Source organism: Mchenga conophoros, linkage group LG16 (assembly GCF_057382185.1).
Source record: "Mchenga conophoros isolate Kocher_MC1m ecotype Shallow Benthic linkage group LG16, M_conophoros_male_GT1.1, whole genome shotgun sequence".
In the NCBI taxonomy this organism is placed as follows: domain Eukaryota; kingdom Metazoa; phylum Chordata; class Actinopteri; order Cichliformes; family Cichlidae; genus Mchenga; species Mchenga conophoros.
In genome coordinates this window covers 34,025,156-34,039,251 of record NC_140541.1, presented here as the reverse complement: position 1 = coordinate 34,039,251, position 14,096 = coordinate 34,025,156, and the positions used below count along the sequence as shown (strand labels likewise).

The window sequence follows — 14,096 nt, the reverse complement described above, 5'->3', positions numbered from 1 at the left end:
TGCTGCGAACAATTTCATTACTGACATTTTTGCCCGACATGGTTCTCCCTCACACCTTATTTCTGATAGGGGAACGCCTTTCGTCAGTGAACTCTTTGAGCATGTTTTGTTGACTCTTGGGACTGAACACAGACTAACAACTGCATACCATCCTCAAACGAATGCAACTGAGCGTGTAAATCGCACTTTGAAAACGGCCATTCGAGCCTATGTTGGGGATAAACACACCTCTTGGGACAAGTATCTTCCCCAGATCTGTTTTGCACTGCGCACTGCGCCTCACGAGAGCACAGGCCTGAGTCCGTCCATGATGCTGTATGGGCGAGAGTTGGACACGCCCTTGGACCTTGTCACTCAACCCTCCTGGGAGGGACTGAGCGACCCGGAAACATCCCACTCAGATAACCTGAGAGCTTCGCTTCGGGATGCTCACGAACATGCTCGCTTGGTGCTCGGAGAGAGTCATGAAAGGCAAAAGCGCTACTATGATCTGAGACGTCGCACGGTTTCTTATGAAGTTGGGGACCTCGTCAGGGTAAAGTCACACCCAAAATCAGATGCATCGTCCAACTTCTCTGCTAAGTTGGCCCCGCTTTACACGGGTCCCTACCGCATCTCCAAGAGGATGTCGGATGTGAATTACTCTCTCACCACAGTGGACACTGGGGAGAGAGTGGGAGTTTTTCATGTTGCGAACATGCAACCATTCCATACCTGGGACTCAGCTTTGTCTAGCCAGCGTGCGAAGCTAAATGCTACAGCAGCTTTGGATCTCAGTGTCCCGGACAGCAGTTTGCCTCCTGCTCTTTCAGTCCCGGGCCGCATTGACTGTGACGCGGTTGACGCAACTCCCGCGGTCTTTAGCAACGCCCCTGCTGAGACTGACTTTGACTGTGCTGACGCTGCCCCGCTTGTCATGGACCAGAACTCTTTCCAAGAGACTGCTGATGTTGCTCTGGAGACAGAGGTTAACAGTTCACCTCCTGCTGCCGATGGGTGTGCTGTTAGAGGTTCTTATGACCTCAGACCAAGACGAGTTCCTAGGGTCACCGCTGACTGGTCGGTCAATAGGTGGACCAACCCTTTTCATACTGACAGATTTGACATAAAGTGACCTTGTTTGCTTTCTGATGTGTTTCATGTGGTCTACTGTTGTCACAGGACCGTTGTTTGAGTTTTCTACGATTCATGTTGGCACTGTTTTCATGTTGTGGTGATATGTTCATGCTTACTGTTGCAATTTTTGGGGAAACGGTGGAAACGCAATGTAACAATAAGAGGGAATTTCATTCTGTCATTGTCCTGGCTATCCTAAGCTTATTTTCTTTCTTTGACATTTATTTGAATGGGCATTCACCATGTGGGACACTGTCATGTATGCCAGGTTGTCAATTTTGGACTGTACATTCCCCTATTTTGGTTTTAACGTCTTATCCTGCTGACCATGTATGGAGGCTGGTTAAGTTTGAACTGTACCTTTGCTGTGTTCGGCTGGGGACAGCCTTTGTTTAACCGGGGGGGAATATGTAACAGCCACTATGGTGTGGTGTCCCTTTAAGACACCCAAGTCGAGGGTTGATGGTGTCATCAGTTTGTGCCACTGCTCTCTCTCTCTCTCTCTCTGTGATGGTGTGGACATGTGCTTGCACGCTAGTACATGAGGAGGGACGGATTTTATGTTTTACCTCTCCAGACACCTTTGTTTGCAACGTTATGGGTTGTACGAACACTGTGCGCTATGTTTGTTAAGCTGCAGCCGTTCAACCGGGCTTATATGGTTGATGAAGAGAAGGTATATTAAAGAACACACTGTGGAATCCCCAACGCCAGCAAGAGTGTGTATTCTTTTGGCTACCCTGCTAGGTGTTTTGCCGCCTCCTCTCAACCACTAAACGCAACCCGACGTTACACCTTGATGCATGTAACACAACACACCTGAGCTCAGTGTTTGTAAAGTTTCGCCAGAGCTGTAAAAGCCTCAGCAACATTTTTGACAATCTAACCTGAACGAGCATGTGACTCCAGTTGTCCAACCTTGTTCTACAGTGTTTCTAAGTTAATCTAAAAATAGTCCTGATTTTTTTTTAATCTCCTCCAAGTTAGATTATTTCAACTCATTAAACACTTGGATCAACCAACAAAGGTTGCAAAAGCTACAGCTGGTCCAAAATAGAGCACATGTCACTCTTATTTTAGCTTCATCCCATTGGTTACCTATTAACTTTATAATTGACTTTATGATTTCATTGTTGACTTTTAAAGCCCACTCTGAAATCACACCAAAATATAGTTCAGATTTTCTGACACTGTAATTGCCTGGTCGTAATCCAAGATCCTCAGCCAAGGCTTTGCTGGCCGAGAACCAAGCGTGATCGAGCCTTTTATGTCAGGGCTCCGATTCTTTGGAACAATCTCCCTGAGGAGATCAGATTGACTATCATCATTTAATTCCCTCTAAAAGTGGGAAGTGGAAATTTTCTGTGCCTCCACAGTTATTTTTATGTGACTTCTATGTTGTCTTGTTTTATCATCTTTCACTAATAATCCTTTTTTTTTCCAAATTATTTTCCATTTGCTTTTAAATGACCTTGTTCCCATCTTTTATTTTCCTTAGCCATTATTTTTAATCTCTTTGTGTTTTCTGTGTTCCCACACTTAATGTCGTTTCACTTTTGTCTATTCTTAAATGTTTTGCTGTTTGTTTCCCGTCTTGTCTTGGGGAGTACTTTGTAACATGTGTTTTAACCTCCTAGGACCTGGCGTCCACATATGTGGACATCACATTTTGGGTTATTTAGACCAAAATACTCAATTTTGCTCTACAAGGGCCTGATATCCACTTACGAGGACATTATACTGCTACTGTTCTATCGAAATTTTAAATGAACATCCTCATATGTGGCTCTCATTTTTCTTAAAAAAAAAATCAGCTAAAAAATAAATAAATCTGGTAATTCTTTGTTTTTACATTCATCAGGACCCAATCAGCTCAAATATCAAAGAGAAATTAAAAATGCATGCCATGGAAGAGTTCGGGTCTTAGGAGGTTAAAGGTGCTACATAAATAAAGTTTATTATGATTATTTATTATTAATTAACTCACTATATAACCCCATAAATCACTCATTCATCTACCCACCATGATCACTCCGAAAGGTCCTGTTAACCATTAAATATTGATAATAATAATAATCAAATAACTTAGAATAAATAAAAGAGCTGACAGTATCTCCTCAGGTAAATGGCCTGCATTTGTATAGCGCTTTACTCAGTCCCTAAGGACCCCAAAGCGCTTTACACTACATTCAGTCATTCACACACACATTCACACACTGGCAAGCTACGTTGTAGCCACAGCTGCCCTGGGGCGCACTGACAGAGGGTGCCACCGGGCCCTCTGACCACCACCAGTAGGCAAACATGGGGTTAGTATCTTGCCCAAGGATATTTGGCATGCAGCCAGGAGGCAACCTGGGATCGAACCACCAATCTTCTGATTAGTGGCTGACCTGCTCTGCCACCTGAGCTACAGCCACCCTAGGTCCACACTCAAGTCTATCTGCAGATTTACATTTATACCACATACATGTGGCACAAGCTATTCATTAAAACTCAGAATACATGTAAAAATGTAAATTTGCCCCGTCCTGTTTAATCCGCACTGTGCTGGGAGCAAGCAAGTCATGTGCAGCCAGCAATTGTTCAGACCCACAGAACTTTATTATTCCCCCAAGTTTCCAAGCTGAAATTTGGGAAAATATGCGTAAGCGACATGCAGACTGGATTTGCAGTCTGTATGTCGTTTTCCACTATATTTACATAGTGGAAAATATATTCACGGAGATCCTTGCAGTCAATTTATACAGAAACTCCCCATAAAACCTCTCAAAATAAAAAAATTACAGTCTATAACTTTCAAATTTGGATAAGTTGGATAAATAAAGCAAAGTCAAATACTCTCTGTTTTGTAGCTGATATAATAGTAAATACTGATATTGGGTCACTGTGGCTCACATGATGTAGCACACATATTAAAATCACAACCCAGGAATTAACAGATTGTTAGTGGTTTACTGCTGGCTCTTACACTGGAAAAATCTTTATTTGCGTCTTCAGAGTTCAATATGAGCATTTCATCATATCTTAAAGCTTCCCTCTCACGTGTCCACTCCTCTCTTAATCCAATTAGACAGTAATATGAGAGCATCTGCCTTTTTTGGGTATGCTGGGATTGTTTTCCCGTGATGTGTTCCATTTCCGTGTTTCATTTTATCCTTTCAGAGTCAGAGCGAACAAGACTTCCATCTTCAAACACCTAAACATGTGTTTTTTCTGTGGTTTCTACTTTCAAAACAGGAGCTGGGCTGTGTTATAGTACAGTCTACACATAGTCTGCCAGCAAAAACAGAAATTTAACCCTAAGCTGATGCGGTGAATATTATTTTGTTTGTGTTTTCACGCACTTGTTAGTCGCCACACTTGGCACCATATCGGTTTAATCTGTGTACTCGGAAAGCCTTTTAGCGCATAACATGTATACATGATGGTGCTGCTACTGTTTAAAATGCCCTCAGGAGTCTTTCTGTTGTTGTGCCTACAAAGTGTGACTGCAGATAAGACTGAAAGGTCCCACATAATTTATGTAAGGCTGTGTGTGTTTTAAATTTCACCTCGAGAGACCACACAGATCATTTACGTGCCTTTGGTGCTGCCCCATTCAAGAAGCTCTGTGAGTTACAGCACAGAGCAGCCAATGGGAGCACACTCGCAGCGCAATCACTTGATATGGTGCACTTTGGTCTCTGGTAACTTTTTCAAGTGACTTTGCATTTTCTAAACAACTTTTAGCAGAGCAGCATTGGAAAAAAAGGAAATATGTAAAACAGTGAGTCCACTTTTAACCTTACAAATGGCTGTAATGACTGTACACCTTGTTTAAACTGGGTTCTTTAGAGTCTCTAAGTTCAAAGGCAGTGAAGCAGTCAATTTTGCATGGAAGGTAATTTGAGTTTCCACAAGAAGTTGAAAGAAGTGATCATTTCAAGAAGAACACTGAACAGTAACCTCAGTGCTCATCTCTGTTTGCCACATTAGACTGGGAAGGCTCAGCCAATCGCCCTTGTTTCCTGGAACCTTCCCCATCTGGTGAAGGCTGAATCACTTTGCCCCCCATAAAGCGGAGATGAACTGCTGAGTCACATTGCCCTCCGTAGGTGATTTTAAAACCTGGGTACTTCTACAACATGTGCTGCACGTGTTAAGGACACCACTAGCACTTTCTTATGATTCCTCTGAGACTTTACACTTTCCATAGTTTTGAAGCTGCCAGTCAGAAAGTAATTCAACAACAGAGTCCCAGACTCTCCACCATTTGACCCTAGAACTGAAGAAGCTTCTTGGATGAGAGGTGAAACGTCAAGCAACTCAAAGAAGTCCAGACACTTTTCTTTCCCAGCTCCTTAGACTACGATGACCTGGATGACTGAGAACCTTCACAGACAAATTCAACACCTTGTTTAGCCTGAGAAGTTAAGACTGTGCCACACTACGCTCAGCATTATTTAGGGGGATGGCAGTAGTTTGACAATGTTTGTGCAGTTCCTCTGAGACAGCAGGCTGTGCTTTCATCTACATAGACGTGTGAGTTTGTGTTTATACAGGAGCTGGTCCTTTATGCTGAGAATCCAATAAAACATGTAAAAATCCAGCTGACACTTCTGATGTATGGCTCACATAAAGGGAAAAAGTTCAAGTTCGGCATTTGACATCAGTCCCTCCATATAATTTTGCTTCACTTATAAAATACACTGAGGTCAAAACAGGATACATGTTAAGCCTGGACTGGCCTTACTGGATATTTTAACGATCGTGGCGATCGTGGCTCAAGAGTTGGGAGTTCGCCTTGTAATCGGAAGGTTCGGTTCGAGCCCTGGTTTGGACAGTCTCGGTCGTTGTGTCCTTGGGTAAGACACTTCACCCGTTGGGTGTCAGACACATTGCCAGTGTCCGGCAGCCTCGCCTCTGTCAGTGCGCCCCAGGATGGCTGTGGCTACAATGTAGCTTACCATCACCAGTGTGTGAATGGGTGGATGACTGGATGTGTAAAGCCCTTTGGGGTCCTTAGGGACTAGTAAAGCGCTATACAAATACTGGCCATTTACAATGTGCAATTTAAAAGAGCATATAAATTTGGGGTGTATTCCAGTTTGTCACAGCTCCAAAGCTAAGAAAAGGCAGCTCCGATCTAATGGGATCAGTTGAATGTTAGCTTTGGTTAGAAGTAAAAAATGATCACGTGCTTTACATTTTTCAATGCTTTTTTTTGGTAATAAATAAATAAATAAAATAAAATAAATAAAAACAACAACAACAATACAATCCCAATGAAAAGTTTAAGACCACTTGAAGAATGTCAAAAAATCATATTTTGAGGATGAATGGCAAGAGAAGTTTACAAAAATGAAGAACAGTTCCAGACAGTAGATGTCCTTCATGCGGCCATCTTCACCACTTGGAGAAATGTTCCCACTCACCTCATGGAAACGCTGGCATCAAGCATGCCACAATAGATTTTTGAAGTGATCAACAATAACAGTGTAGCTACTCATTACTCAGTTCATGTTTGGAACTTTGATTTCTGTTTTGGGGTGGTTTATGGGTTTTTGGTTTTTTTTGGAGGTGTGGTCCGAAACTTTTGTTCAGCTGTAAAACAGCATGTTTCAGTTTAAGTGTTGTTTTCAATAAAGTTCATGCTCAATTTTTTTTTAAATTTCATTCTCACTTCTTCTTGTTGCATGTTGAAGCTCAACTTGGAACCTTATTAAAATCCAACCATGCACAATATGATTTTTTTTTTTTTGCCATTTTTCAAGCGGTCTTAAACTTTTGATCAGGACTGTGTTTCAATATTTCAGCATGAAAAATATTTTGAATAAAGAGATTGTGCATACTGGTCAACCATTACAGAGACATACTGAGCTATTTTAATAATATATGTGTGGCGTAAACCTTACACTGGTTGTTGGACAAGTTCAAGTTACTCATAAATTCTAATATGTGTGCAATCTGATTTTGATATTGTTTTGTGGTTTCTTGGAGATGTGGGAGTTACATAAATCCTTAGACTGGCTTCACTAATGAAAGAAGATAATTTAACAGACCAGTCAGTTGTTTTGTTGTTGGTGTTGGTGTCTTTGTGGGAGAGAAACACCACAGATGGTGTTTGCCTAGAGGTAAGTTCTATTAAAGCTCTTCTGCTGTTCTACTCCCTGCACTGTGTGAATCACCACAGCATTCTCTTAAATCTCAAGGGGGATCGTCCTCTGTCTGTTGTGGGATGTGTTACAGAGTTTCCACTTTGCTTACATTAGTTTTTCAAGTGGGCTGGTATGATTTAATGGTATGTTTTTTTCCCAACTTAAGATCACTGTATAACCCATGGTATATAAATAATAATTTTGACTCGCATATATCGCAATTCATCTGTAATGTTGGGCTGTTCCTTTAAGAAGTTCATCTCTGGTGAACCAGGCTCCCGAGGGCCATGCTTTTTATCATATTTGTACTTCCAGTCCTGCCAGCTTCCTTTCAAAATGTCTGCTTTGGCTTTCCTGGATGTCACTTACAGCATAGGCATGTCCTGACTTCACTAACGATAATTTACAGCTTATGTAAATTGGAGAATGCTTTGCTCTTGAAGGGAACATTCAGTGTGTCTCATGAATATCTGATGCATATGCAGGACAATTACATGAGGCGACCCTGAATCTCTAAAGCGAGGGAGCAAAGGTAGAGTGAAGCATGGCGTCCCTAAAGCTCTAACAGTTCAGCCCTTGGCTTCTCTGACAGATTAGCTGCGTAGAGTATAAAGATGCAATGTGGCAGCTGGCTCTGAGAAAAGCAGAGAAGCGAGCTGTGACTTGGTTATCAGGCAGGAAATCTGTATGCAAATGGGATTAATAACCTCCATTAAACTCCAAATAAAGCAGCGAAGCATGAGAGTCAGTAACAAAGTGACTTTTTAAGAGATTATGGACACTTCAGCACACATGAGGACATTCATGCTTCATTACATTAGAAGAGAGAGTGTTACTAGTTACACAAGAAAACATTAGCTTAATTTTATCCAACAGTTAGCATACTCACACCAAAATGTAAACATATTTCTTATAGATAAGATGGGCACTGATTATTTAAGACCTTGTATGTGAGTAGCAGGATTTTGAATTCAATTCTGGATTTTAGGAGGGAGCCAATAAAGAGAAGCCAATATTGGAGAAATATTCTCTCTCTTTCTAGCTCTTCAATTGCCCACCCCTGATTTAGAGTCATGTTGCTGGCCACTTGACAAATGTGTCCAACATATTTCAGCCCTGTTAAGGCTTCCACCAGTCCCTGAGGTAAATATCTGGGTAGCAACAACTGTGTTACACAAGCTCGTTGTTGAATTGGTGTTGTTTGTTGCCATAGAGGTAGTTAGAATTAACATACACATTTGATGCTCAGTTAACATTAAATGAAATGAAGGTAGCTTTAAATAAATAGAGGGGGAACAGATAAGGCAGAGCAGGCTTTGGTTTGCAGTGGTGGGGTACAGCACGAGCTGTTACTGTGCGTCAAAAAAAGGACGGTGTTTGAACAGAGTCAGATAAATGACTGGTGGCCTTAAAGTCTCATTTCCCTTTGGAAGTCTTGTAATCACTTGACAAACAGCCGAGAGATCCAAGCCTCGGGTAGTGATGAGCCAATGAAACATCCTTCAAGAGCGCCTGAGAAAGTCAGTTTGAGGTAACATTAGGAAAATGATTACATCCCCTGTACGGTCACCACATGTGTTGCGTGAAGGATCTGTTTCTACCAATCCAGAACTGAACTTTTAACTCTGCTTTAATGTATAACATCTAACAATTCTTAGATGTTCTCTTTTCTTAACGTGTAAAATCATTTTCCTCATCAAACTAAATGAACTCACAGCGGGAAGCCCGGCACATCCATGTTGCAATGGAAAAAGACACTTTTTTCCCTCTTTTTCCTTCTCCGTTTAACAAACTGTGGAAACGGTTCCACTCGATGAGCCGGAAGCTAGGAAGCGTCTGTCTTACAGACTTAAACATCTTTGAACTTCAAACATTACCAGAGTGTCCTGCCACTCATAAAAGAGCCTTTCATATAATCCAACTTCCCATCTCGACAGGGTAACCAGTACCTTGATAACCAATTGCCACAAATTCATGTTAATAATAATTGTTTCCTTCTTTCTTTATTTTTATTGTTATTGCTCATAAGCTTTAAGCAGCTTTTAGTAACTGCATTGGGGTTAAAGCGCATCATGCACAAGCACAACTGTTTGTATAATTAAAGTTAGGCTACCCTCTAGTGGACTGATCCCATATAGCAGCCTCACAAAGCTCACTCGTTCATTTTATTTTTATTTTTTATTTTACCTGTAGTGATTATTTTTGTATGACACTCGTTGTCACTGTAATGTGTCATTACTTTTCCTCTTCCACCCAAGAAGCTGAAAAGGCATCTTCAGCTTTTATTTTACTGCAACTGAGAAAATCTTGATTGCTACTAGAGATACTCCAGTGTCCTCATGCTGAACTGCACCGCTGCATATTAAACATAAATGCTTCCATGTAGCTGTACTGTTAAACTTAAGTGTCCAGCTGTTTTATTGTTTCACTGTATAACTGCAACTGACAAGCAGTGGATGCCATCTAGAGATGATGAGGCCGTGCTATAAACACTGCTTCCTCTCTCCTTCAGTCAGACTGCATCTGTGTTTATACCAGCTGCTGATCCATGCATTTCGACATGTGGACAACTGACTATATGCAGCTTTTCTAGCCAGCTGCTATTTTTTCATATCTAACAAATCACACAAGCATGCAAAAATATATACAGTATACCATCTTAGACTGATTACTCTAAAACGTGATGTTACAGGTGTAATGTGTCAGTTTTTGTTGCTATTCATTTCTAGACTCGAGTAAAATATATCTTTTTGCCTTATAAGTCCTTATAGATACAATTTGATTTATCTATTTCTTTATTTCATATTTTTGAATGTGTGGTTGGGCATTTTTTTAGGTCAGGTCATCATAAGTGCTATGCACCCTGTAGACCAGTAGAGGGAAACATATGCTGTTAACACAGAATTGACTATGTGCACGTTAGCATATGCTACTTCCGGTGCGGAAACTCCTGTGGGGAGCTTTGTTTCCGGTGTCCTATTCGCGCCTGGTTTACGGTCCAAAACAAGTTAAGCAAATGAATGAATCAAGCGGCGATTTACATTTCTATAGATGTCTTGGGCATTTACCCAATATATCTGTAAATGATGTTCATCGACTTGTCGATATTTTTCCCCTGCGCCTCAGAGCAAAAGAGAAAAGGGATTCAAATGTTATATTTCTCAGCTGTCCCTCGTTTATTGCGGGTGTTATGTTCTAAAAATAACCAGCGATCGGTGAAATCAAGTAGCCAATTTTATTTTTTGACGGTGCAAAACGTATCGTGGACATACAGTACTGCACTTCAGAGTCACACTGCTAGCGATCGATGCAGCGATTCTGTACTGTACAGGAGAGACGTCACGGAGGACATCGTCTGCAGTGATCAGGACGCAGGACACAATGTGACGTAAAAAAAAGCATGCAAACTTGCACTAAAAAACAGCGAGGTGAAAGGTGAACCGCGTTATAGCGAGGGACCGCTGTAATTTTGAAGATAAGTCACAACATACCCTTCGTAAATACTAATGTATAGAAACCCTTACCATTCATTTTTTGTGTGGCTTTTTTCACGGTTTGTTAACATGCTGTGTAGGTGTGTACTTGACTAGCTGATATCAACATAACGGGGAAACATCTGGTTTGACTATTCTTCACCTGTAGTTTGCCTGCTTAAATCATAAGACCAGTCATTATACAGAGATACTTCTGAATGTGGACGATGTGTCTTCTGCATGCAGTAATGCAGTTCTGCTTGTGTTGAGTGATGTAAACAACTGATAGATCTAAATGCTTTAAACGTCAAAATTGATCATTAGATTTTTTTATGACACAACAGTGGTGAGTGTTCCCACCTTCTGCTCTTTGTAACTTAACGCAATCTTTCCGTTTTCGAGTTTTGGACATGATTTTGGAGTATATCTTGGCAGTAGCGACTGACCGCAAAGTAAAGCTACCGGAAATGCACAACCCCACATCCGGTCTCAAACCAGGAAGTTAGCATTGTCTCGTGCACATAGTCAATTTATGGCAAATATTTTTAAAGGGGCTTTTAAAGCTAATTTCCAGATCCATTTTTTGTCGTTGGACTCACAGTTCAAAATAATCTTTATTTTTAATCTTGTACTGAACATTGTTGTAATAAAATATAAATATTTTTAGCTGCTCTCTTTTTACGAGCACTGAAGCCTGAGCTTTTGGTTCACAGGGGTTACTTGTGCATACACTCATTATTTGAAATTGTGTTGTTATGAGCATCCATTACTGTGACAGTTAATATATTTGATGAAAGAAAATATGAAAGAAGATAAAGGTTCTAATAAATTAGCATGTATGTGTGTTTCTCTGAAAGGATTGAAAAAAAAAATAAAACTAGAAACACAGTGAAGAAGAAAATTCAAAGTACTCTAATGTAGACCACACACTATAGCAAATATTTTTATTACTGGATTTATCCTACACTGGACAGAGCTCAGAGCTTGTGAGCATTGGCAGTGTGGACTGTCATAACTGGCAGAACCCATTTGGTGCATATTCAATAAAGTCATGCACCAAACCATACCAAGTAACAGTTCTTAAATCAGACTTGATAAAGCTGTAAAAAGTAGCATTATCTTGAATGGTAGCAAAATGTAACTCAGCCAAACCACACGAGGTCACGTTGGAAAAACAAGCAGCACAGAGAGAGATACTGAGCTATAATAATTACCTGGATAATGGCTTAAATGGTGGAATCCAAGCAGCCAAAGAACCTTTAATTATTTACTTCTTTGTCAAGTTGTCCAAAATTAGAAGAAACTGAGCATTAGTATGAAAGCATTAGGATTTTGTTTATGTCTGTGGCAGATTAGAAAGAGCTCATACCATACCAATATGCCGAGTCTCAGCACCAGACTTTAAAAACCTGGGTCACTAAGCAAGCCAGAGGGCAGTATGCAGCAACAATATTGCTTATTGGAAGTAGCACAGACTCTTGGGGCCTATGGGGGTCCTAACACTTATTACAGTAAGTGGACTTCAGTCAATTCAATACTTAGCGACAAAGCTGTAATCTTGTTAATGATGAAGTGATGTGCTCTTTGACACTTAATCTGACTGTGGTCTTTTATTCTACTATTTCTATTTTGTTCTATTAATATCTCATATTCTACATTAGTCATTCTTAATAATTTAACACAAATCATCTGTCATAGATCAAAAGGCTGGGACTTTTTCTGTTAGTTGTGTATGTGGCTATTCTTATGTCTAAGGTTATATGTAAAAGCAGCTACAGAATTTAAGGTTATGTTCATTAAGTAGGCCATGTCATACTTGTAGAGGCAGTAATGATGGTTATAGTTTAGGGCTAGTAGATCCAGCATCCACAATCAAGACTAGAAGTTCTTAAGACCACATCTCACAATGCTGTGATTGCAACCGTTCCCCAACTCTCTGTGAATGGTACTCATGGCCTTTGATCAATGGTCTTGACAATTTGTATATTAATGATCAAGGGACTGACCTCATAGCCCATTGTTCATTTGGTGGGCTGGTTTCAGTTATTGTGCAAATGTACTGTTTATAAGATTGGGGAAACCTGCAGTCAGCTGAGACTGAAGAAGTCACTTGGATGAGTGACGAAACGATGAACTGAAAACACTACGTCCAGATGAATAGAATCAACTTTTTGGAATTCTTAAGACCATAGTTAAGACCTGCAGAGTAGAGTCAAGATCAGGATTTTTTTTTTAAAAAATAACACCATAATGAAAAATAACAAAAGTGTGGAGAAGAAAAAAAAAGATTTCATTAGAAAAATAATTAGAAAAAACCCACAAGTACAATTTGTAGAAAACTGATGCACAAAATGAGGATGATGATGGATGTGCGTGAAATTATAAACACCTTAGTAAAATCACTTAAAAAAAATTCTAGTTTTATAAACGTAAAAGGATGACACACGTGTTATGTTTATACATGCATAGAGAAACTGAATTATACATAATATAAAAATATACATATAGTGTCCAGTCCATCTGAAATCCCCCTTATTTTTCTTGATATGGTTTAGTTTCATAAGTTATGATTCTTTTGCCCTTTTTCCTTCTTTTCTGTATTGATTTTATTTTTATTTTTGGAAACAACAACAACAACAACAACAACAATAATGATGATGATGATGATGATGATGATGCAAAACCGGCAGTTCATGAGTACAGACCTGAAAAACACAAACTGTTCAGGTCACGGGTGCCACACATAAGGTTCGAGGGTGACTTGGCATAGTGTAAAACTATGAACTACTCCTCCAGATTTTCTGATAATGCTATTCCTGATGTAGTTATGCCAGCATGATTAATCCACATGTGTTGAGGCATATTGTTATACTTCCACTTATATATATATATATATTTAAACAGCTGGTCATCTGTCTCGTAGGAATTGTTTACTGAAGAGGTTTTTTGTTGCTTTTGCCTGCTGCTCTGACTCTTCTGAGATTAAGCTCTAAATTTTGTGTCCATCGGTAACTTGAGATAGGCTGGTTGTCCTCCCCAGTCACGTGGTCAGCCTGAGCATCCTTTGGCAGATCCAGCAGGCTGCCTCGCGTGTCTCCAGTAAAGGTTATAGAGTGAACCAGCCCCGCTGCTGCGTCCTATAGTCGCCTCATCTCCCGCTTCTAGCTCTTTCTCCTCTGTGCAGACTGCTCTGTGAAAACGCAGGTAAGTCCGCGAAATGATCCATGCAAGCGTTACAGCGTTGAGTTTTGAGTGGGCAACTACGCACCGTGGCATCAGCGTGATGCTGCGTGGATAATTGCCGTGCAGCAAAGACATGCATGTGCTTTGGCAAAAGTAAATGGCTGCTTAATGCTTTCGCTCAAAC

The 14,096-nt window shown here is 40.4% G+C and overlaps 1 protein-coding gene across 4 annotated transcripts in view; it reads left to right on the top strand.

The window, feature by feature from the left end:
- The window catches only part of slc4a3 (solute carrier family 4 member 3), an 84,841-nt gene that overhangs the window by 5,022 nt on the left and 65,723 nt on the right, over positions 1-14,096 (top strand). For 3 of the 4 annotated variants that reach the window (XM_085249768.1, XM_085249772.1, XM_085249767.1), the window contains exon 1: positions 13,646-13,933. The exons of the other annotated variant lie outside the window; for it this stretch is intronic. The gene's annotated coding sequence lies outside the window, so the exon portion shown is untranslated. Of the gene's footprint in view, positions 1-13,645; positions 13,934-14,096 lie in introns of those variants that run through there. 4 annotated transcript variants of the gene reach the window in all.